The sequence below is a fragment of the Aptenodytes patagonicus genome, chromosome W (genome assembly GCF_965638725.1).
Source record: "Aptenodytes patagonicus chromosome W, bAptPat1.pri.cur, whole genome shotgun sequence".
Taxonomy (NCBI): Eukaryota; Metazoa; Chordata; class Aves; order Sphenisciformes; family Spheniscidae; genus Aptenodytes; species Aptenodytes patagonicus.
Window position 1 is genome coordinate 9,764,878 of NC_134981.1, and position 8,566 is coordinate 9,773,443.

Here is an 8,566-nt window from a genome sequence, read left to right on the forward strand (position 1 = left end):
TTGTCCATCTTTGATCGTGATATTTCCAGTGCTGCCACACTGGCCCCTTGGGCTGTTGGCCATCTTCTCTTTGCATGCATAGACTAAAAGTACTATCCACACTGAACTTGCAGGGTCCTGATGTTGAACCCATTCAGCCTCTGTTATCACCATAATAATTTCCAGTGCTAATTCTGAGCCATGTTCAGAATATGTGCCTTCTTGGCACCTTCTCTTTTCAAGATGAGGCTGTTGCCAGCCATCACCACAAAAGTTTATGAAAAACTATATCTAGGTTCCTTTCTCAGCTCAAGACCCGTTTACACAGCTTCTTTCTGCTTTAGCACTGCCATAAACCTTTTCTCCCCCTCTCTGCCTATAAGGGTACTTATGGGGAACAACTGGATCCCGTCTAAGCCCCCAGTTATCTAGGTTAAGCAAGCCAAATTCTTTACACCCTCTCTACCTGAAATATGGTGACTCTCCTTGTAGCCCACAATTCAGCAGATCCTGCCATTAGAACAGATATGGTGCATTCGAGTGAAATGCCTCCTTTCTTAATTTTGTGCAGCTTCTTCTTAAATGTCCCTGTTCAGTTGAAGTAATTCTCCCCGATATGCTGCAATTTCAAACATGTTTGGCAGTGTTTTTCACTCGAAGACCTGCCATCAAAGGACACTCATGTTTGTCACAGACCTTTTTATGCAGTTTTTTTCACATTAGTTATGCTTTTTCTTCTCCTTCACCTTGCTGCCAGCCTTCCCAAAACCTTCCTGGCCGAAGGTATCACACACTAGTCCAGCTGTGTGCTCCTGTGTCCATCACCCTATGGACACAGACTGCTGCATCCCAACTTTCAGCAGCTGAGCTGTATGACAGATAGAAGTTGAATTTGCTCTTCACGTCCACTCCCAGGCACCTAAATGTCCTAACGCGGCCTTTTATCTCTGCTCTCCTGCCCATTTGTATTCCTTCAAATTATTCCCAGGCCAAATGTCAAGCTGTAATTCCCTGGTTGTCTTTCCAACCTCCCCAAATCGTTTTGTTTTATTTCCTCTGTCCAAACCAGCCCCTCTAGCTCTTCCCAGTTTAGCCTCACCCACACATTTCATTAACATGCTGTTTACTTCCACTTCTAGATGATTAGCGAAGATATTAAATGACTGGCACCCTGCCCAAAGAGGCCATTACCTTTGGGCTTGACTTGTTTTATGCTTCATCTCTCAGAATGGTGAGAGCAGCAGAGATGCGTAGGTCTGGAAGGTCCCGAGTTGCAGGGGGAAGATCCAGAGGAAGCGCCACATCTCTACATGATCATATTTTCAGTTTACTAGTGCATTGGTGCTTTCAGCCCACCAACTTACAGAACCACCATGTAACCTGGGGAAGCCCCAAGCAGTGGCGTTTTAAGGGGGGGCAAGCAGACATGAAGGAGAGAGTGCTACTCTTCCTCAGGGATTTCTCTGCTCTCCAAAATTGGGGGAAAGGAGAGTGGCAGCTAAAGAAAAGCATACAGAACATCCTCTGGCACAGGCACACAGTGCTCTTATCACCTGTAACACATTGGGAGCGATGCCATAGCATGAGATTTGTAAAACCAGTAAAACTACATTTCCTCCTAGATGCACGTAAGGGTAGCAGGTTCCCGCAGGGTGTAAGCAAAGTGCATTGAGCTGAAAGCTGAAATTTGTTCTTTTGAAAAATACTGACAGGGCACCAATGTCTACCGAGAATTGGGGAGTTGGGTAAAATAACTTCAGAGAGCCTCTCAGCCTTCACGAGTTCAAATTTCAGCAGAGGCAAAAGCTGTCACTTATGTATTGTGGAGGGGAAGGTTTTAACAAGTACCGTGGTAGGTCCTAGGAGAAATGTGAGAACTGACGCCTTGACCCCTTCCAACCTGCAACCTGGGAATCTCTGCTTTCAGGTGACTTTTCCTCCAGAGGGAAAGAAACTTTCCTCTGGAAGAGCTCACCTTCTGAAAGCATTGCCCAGCACAGAACACCCTCCAGAAGGCAACTTATAGCTGGGCAACGTGTTTCCTGATGGTCACCTCACTTGATTCAGCAGTCTCTGGAGCTTGTCAGCCTGCAGGATTAGTCTGGATTGTCACCAGAGTGTCTCAGAGCAAGGATTTTGATCAGCAGCTCTGAGTACAACAGTGGTTCCAGGTCAGAGCCCATGCACACGAGTAGTCACATTTCCACGAGCCAGGCTGCTTCAGTGCAAGGAAGATGCTGGTCACCCACTCTGGGGGCTTTTAGAAATATAGGTCTTACCTGCGTTTTACACTGCTTTAAACACTGAGATGCAAAGTGATGTCTTTCCCAATGAATAAAATCACTGGATTGAGAAAGGAAATGTACCAGGTGGCTCCCACTCTTTCCCACCTTTAAAAAAGGAAAGGGTTTGAAGTGTTCTTCACAGGCTGTCTGATTTGCTTTGAATAATATAAAATGATGGAGGGGAAAAAAGAGAATATTAAACTCAAGGCTGTAAAAGCTTCGCATTCAGCCTCATCCACTGAAAAAGATCCATGTACACTTTTCATAAAATAACCACAATTATCCCTTTTTTCTCCGTAACAGCTGGGGATCAGTGGCCATGCAGAGCTGCGTCCAAACACAGGCAGGCTTTAACAGAAGCCAGTGTGCTTCTTCCCAAGAGATGTTTCCTCTCCCTGTTACATCCAAGTGCCTCCCGCGTGCCCCACACCTTGCTGCGAGTTTCTGCACCAGCCTCCCCAATGTGCAGCCTTCCTGGGGCAGAGCTCCCAGAGATGGGAGGCCAGATGCAGAGAAGAGGGAAAGGAGAGACACACAGACAGTAGGGAAAAAATGAAATAAAAAGTATTTTCTTCTGAGCTCCCTGAGAAAATTAGTGCGAAGCAGGAAGGAGCTGATTGCTTTCAAGGCCTGCCAGAGCCCAGATAGACGGCTGCAGTCCCCAGGCGCAAATGTGATAGTAGCCAACAAGCTAAAATCATTAACAGTAACGATTGCCTCTGAAAAGACCCCAACACCTAGGAGGAATGACAGGCGAAGAAGAAAAAAATAAAAAGGGAGGGGAAAAACTGTAATTTCCTCTTAGCATTTCTCCACTCTGCTTTACATATCCCTTTGATCCCAATAAATACTGCCTCATCCAGTTATGGCTCAGTCCAGCTTTCCCCAGCCACCACTCCTATCAGCATTTCTTCTCCCTTTATTTGCTGCTGGCAGAGCAGAAGGAATGAGGGTGAGGGAGGAAATGGAAATATTTGATGAAAATAGCCATCAGCCTTATCTGGTTCTTAAGGATGCTAACTGAGTAAAAAAAAGGATCTTCTAGTTCTTGGCTGCTGTCATGCCCCACCTGCAGGAAGGGGAGAGTGACTAAGATCCGCAAATCCCCTCGGTGTGGATTAAGGTGAAATAACACTCAAGGTCCAAAAACAAACTCCAACTTTAATGGCACAAACACTTCTATAAGCATCAACCCTCTATGTCTTAATATATAACACAAGCTAAGCGGCTTTGTGAGGAGTTGAGGTAGGCCTTGTATTACTTAACAACATCAAAAACAGAGAGCAAGAAGGAGAATGAGAGAGAAAGAAAGAGAGAGAACTGAGCAGCAGGAGAGAGGTAGAGAGAGAGACAAAGAAATCACCAATCCTGGATCCAGTGTCGGACCTGCCAACGGCGGGGGGTCGGTGTGGAGAGTGTCCCGGGGGGCTCACGTGCGCCCCTATTTATTGGCTCCAGCCCAAGGTTTCTAGAGTCTTCTCTCACCCCAGCTCCAGGAGTGGTTGAGACATTAGTCAGTCAAGGAGAGTGACACCGGGCCCCTCCCCGTGGCTGGCTTCCGGAGCTTTTCCTGGGGCATTGTCTGTGCTTACAGCACAGCCACGTGGGCCTCATCCCTTACACCACCCCGTGGCTCAACCACTCCGAGGTCCTCTTCGATGGTGGTGATCTGGACATAGCGCAGAGAGGAAGAGATAGAAGAGAAGGAGCGGTGAATCAGGCACCTCATTACAGCAAAGCCGATAGCTAGACCGATTAATATTAACAAAAACATTACTAAGGCTTCTACTATCCAATCCCACCATCCCGTAAGTCCGAGGCTTTTGAGCAAAGTTGAAATCCATGAGGCTGGGTTCCAATCACCCGGCAACATTGATTGGAACAAGTCTCCTGTCTTGGCTGTGATTTCCTGCATCTTCTGACTGGCTTCCTCGATCATGGTCGTAGCATTGTGTATGGTAACACAGCATTCTCCAGCCATATGGTTTAGTACTCCACACACACCTTGTTCTTTAACTAGCAGCATGTCCAAGGCTAAGCGGTTTTGCAAGGCCATCTTCGACACCTGCTGCACCTGTAAGTTCAATTCTCCAAAAGCATGTGAGGTCCAATTACTTAAAACATGCATTTGCCAGGTTAAATTTTCTAACACAAACTGGTGTCTTTTAAGAGTTACATATGGGGTAAATATATTTTCTAACATCAGAGATGTTGTCATGCCCCAAGTATAATAGTCAGGTATTTGGACTCCATGCACTGCCCACTCAGGTGCAGATTGGGGTGTTTGAGTATCTCATTTCTTTCGGTTGTACCCAGAATTAATAAAATCAAATGTTTTGGAAGGGCACATTGATGGAATCCCGATGGCACAGCGTAAACCTGCCATTTCGTGTACATGTAGGTGTGAGTACATCTTTCCATTTGAACATGCCCAAAAGGTACCTTGAGGGGCTGGATATTTAGCAGTGGAGCATGTTGGGTCCTGAGATTCGGCTAGTTTGGCTTCCCCTTCCCATGCAAGATTCCACTTTGTTTCATGGGTAAGTGTAACTCCACATTTTAACGCAGTTTCTTGATTGATAATGTTTCCATAACACATGGGATCTCCAGGCTTAAATCCTGGTACTGAGAAACCCCAACAAATGCACATATCTCGGATAAAGGTTCGTAGTTCTGGTATATACCAGGTTTCTATTGGATCCCATGATAACGAATCACAGCTAATTATTCGTGAGCAGTTCATTAGAGGAGTATCCTCATAGGGTAGGGGATCTATTTCTCGTGTATCAACTATACTATCTGGGCTGGATAGGAAATGTTTAAAGGACCAAGCATATTCATAACGAGAACGATCATGGTGGGCGTAGCCACCCCATTTACTAGGAATTTGAATACACCAACCGGGGGAAAACGGGACATTATATTCGTGGTCTAGGGGTTCACCGTGAGGCGGGGAGTCCCACCACCGTACCAAATTACAGGGGATCTCCACCTCTCGGGGACACCATGTCCATTCCAGTACAAGATTGCAAGGGATCTTCACTTCCTGGGGACATAATGTCCAGTTCTTTCGGGCTGTGAAGGCAGCGCTTGTAGTTCCCTTACAAAGTTGTTGCTTCCAACAGGTAGCATTCCACATGTCTCTCCAGGTCCTGTTAATTGGAAATAGGTAGGCCACTGGAGAGGGTGTATACCAAGTTGTCCCGCTATATTCTTGGAACGGGAATGGATCTGCTCCCCACAAACATTTTCCTTTCCCATGTGGATTTTGGATGCACTTTTGGTTTAGTATCTCTAGCTTTGAATTTAGAATTCGTGAAAAATTTAACCAGATAATGGCAAATTTAAATCCCGCTGATGCGGATGTGGGGAGGTCCACACAAAGACCTTGGTCTGTTCGATTCCAGATTCGGGTAAAGCCAGTAATCAACTCCCATGCCAAGTTAGGTTGGTTATTCAAACTCCCAGTTGGTTGAAACAAGATTGTACATTCACAAAGTAAGAATATAAACTTCTCCCACACCACCTCTCTCTAGTAAAGAAACAGAGCAAGCTTAGTAAAATCAGACAAACAATGCAAAGAATGACCCACTCAACAACCGAAAGCTTAAGTCCCACGGTGGGCTTCTGACAACCTGCAAAATATATTCATAAAGATGAACAATGATTAATAGGATGGAACAATCCATCGGGTATGGATTCAGTGACCCTTCCCATGTGCGTCGGTGGCCACCCAGGTATAGAGATTTAGTGGCTTTTTTAAAGTTAAAGGCACCGCTCCCACCGTTGGTAGGTCCACCAGGACGGGTTGTCCCGGATAATGGAGCAGATTCACCGGGTCTTTAGCCTCCTTTTTTCCAGGGAGTATGGACGGAGGCTTGGGGCAGAATGCGGTGAGTCGTGGGCACCCGTTAATTCCCCAGCGGCTATTAACTTTATATACTGCATCTGATAGTCACTGTGCCCACCCAGGTTCGTGCAGTTTCAGAGCTCGCTTTAAGAGTCCGTTGGTGTGCTCGACAATGCCGTTTGCCTGGGGGTAGTATGGGGTGTGGAAGATCCACTGTATTCCTTCGCTTCGTGCCCACTCTTGAACCACCCTGGCAGTAAAGTGGCTTCCATTATCCGATTGGATTGATTGGGGTTTAGGTAGATAACTGAACCATAACTTTAAACCTTTTACAGTATTATCTCCCGTCGCTCGTCGTACTGCTTCTGCTTGGGTCAATCCCGACACCACTTCAACTCCTACTAGTACATATTGTTTTCCTTCAGAGATCCGAAATGGACCAATGTAGTCCACCTGCCAAGTGTCCCACAACCCTTTATTATCTCTTATGTGCAGAGGTGGGTCCTTAAGGGGGTTGTGCTCCCCTAATCGGGTGCGACATAAGCTGCACGCGGAAATAATAGTGTTACACAGCTCTCTGGTTACAGACCACCCTCTGCTAATTGCTTCCCTAAATAGATCTTTACTTCCCGAATGGCCTCGTTTTACATGTAACCATTCCAACAGGTGTTCCCATTTTTCCCCCTCACCTTCTACGGCCATTCCTGCTAAATGGGTTAATGAGTCCACCTGATTATTCAGAAGGTGAGCTGGGTGATTCCCAGCTTGGTGTGCGGCAACCCACCCTACTAGAAAGGGTTTCTGTTTGGCGATATTTAGGATTTCTTCCCATTTTTCTCGTTGCCACACTGGTACCCGATTGACCTCCCACTGATTCTGTTCCCAAAACAGGAGCCATTCGGTGCATCCCTTGAATACAGCATATGAATCTGTGTAAATAAACACTGGTTCTTTAGTCTCAGCCTCTTTAACAATCACGCTCCACACAGCTACCAATTCTCCCACTTGAGCACTTCCCTCCCCTTCTGTTACGATTCGGTTCCCGGAATCAACATGCAGGGCTACCGCACGGTATTTCCACGTCTTTCCCTCTCTCCTGGAGGACGCGTCAGTGAACCACACGTTTTTCTGGTGGGGGTCGAATGGAGGGGCATGTTTTATATAAGATGGGGGTAGTCCCTGATTTGGTTGGTTGTCAGGAGGTTCTTGTATTTGGAGCATTTTAGGTGCTCCCTCCTCTATCTGGCGCGTATGGCAGTAATGATCTAATTGCGCATACCACTTTCTTATTGTTTCTCGTTGTGCAACCCCCGCAGGGGGTGGGGTTCCGGCCAGTACCGGCTTCAAGACCTTAAAGGGTCCTTGAAGAATGATTGGTTGTTGCCGTATGATTTTTTCAGCTTCCTGTAGGGCTAAACTCACCACAAAGAGACCCTTCTCCCAAACTGAGTAACGCTTTTCTGCGTCTTTGAAGCTGCATGAGTAAAACCCAATGGGACGGGTCGAACCTTCCGGTCCACGCTGCCACATATGTATAGATAGTCCATGGATTGCAAAACCCCATTCAATATAAAGCGGGTCTGTTGGGTGTATGGGCTCCAAGGCCTGATATACCCCAGCCTCAAAGATTAATAACTTTAAGGCTTCTTCATGGATGGGGGTCCAGTCCCAGGTGGCCCTCTTGCAAGTTAAATCATAAAGGGGGCGGGCTATGATGGAGAAGTCTGGGATATGCTTTCTCCAAAATACCAATAAGCCTAGGGCATGTTGCAGCTCCTTTTTATTTCCCGGCATCCGTACTTGTTCAAGGGTAGTTAAGGTTTCAGGAGGAATACACACTGTTCCTCCCTTCCACCAAATACCCAGGAACTTTACCTCGGAAGATGGGAGTTGTACCTTTTCCACCGGAATCTGAAGCCCCAAATTTTCTAGGTGAGTAATTATCTTAGTTTGGGTTTGTCCCACTGCCGTGGCATCAGAGCCGCCGATCAATACATCATCGATATATTGATATATTTTGACCCCCTCTCTGGGAGTGACTCGGGCAAGCTCTTGTGCCAGTGCGAAGCGTGCAATGGTCGGCGAATGGCGATATCCTTGGGGGAGGCGTGTGAAGGTGAATTGCACACCTTCCCATGTAAAGGCGAAGCGATCTCTGTCTGCTTCCTGTAAGGGGACCATAAAAAACATATCTTTCACGTCAATGGTTGCTAAAATTTGGTGGGCTTGCTCCTGTATAGTTGCGATTAATTTGGCCATGTTAGGCACTGCAGCTGTCAAGGGGCCTGTGTTGGCATTTAAACGCCAATAATCAATTGTCAATTGCCATTTTCCATTGGGTTTACGGACTGGCCATACGGGGGAGTTATAAGGCGAGTGAGTGGGGATGATTTTCCCTTGTTCTCGCAGTTCAGCTATCACAGGAGCTATTCCCTTCCTTGCTCCTAATGGT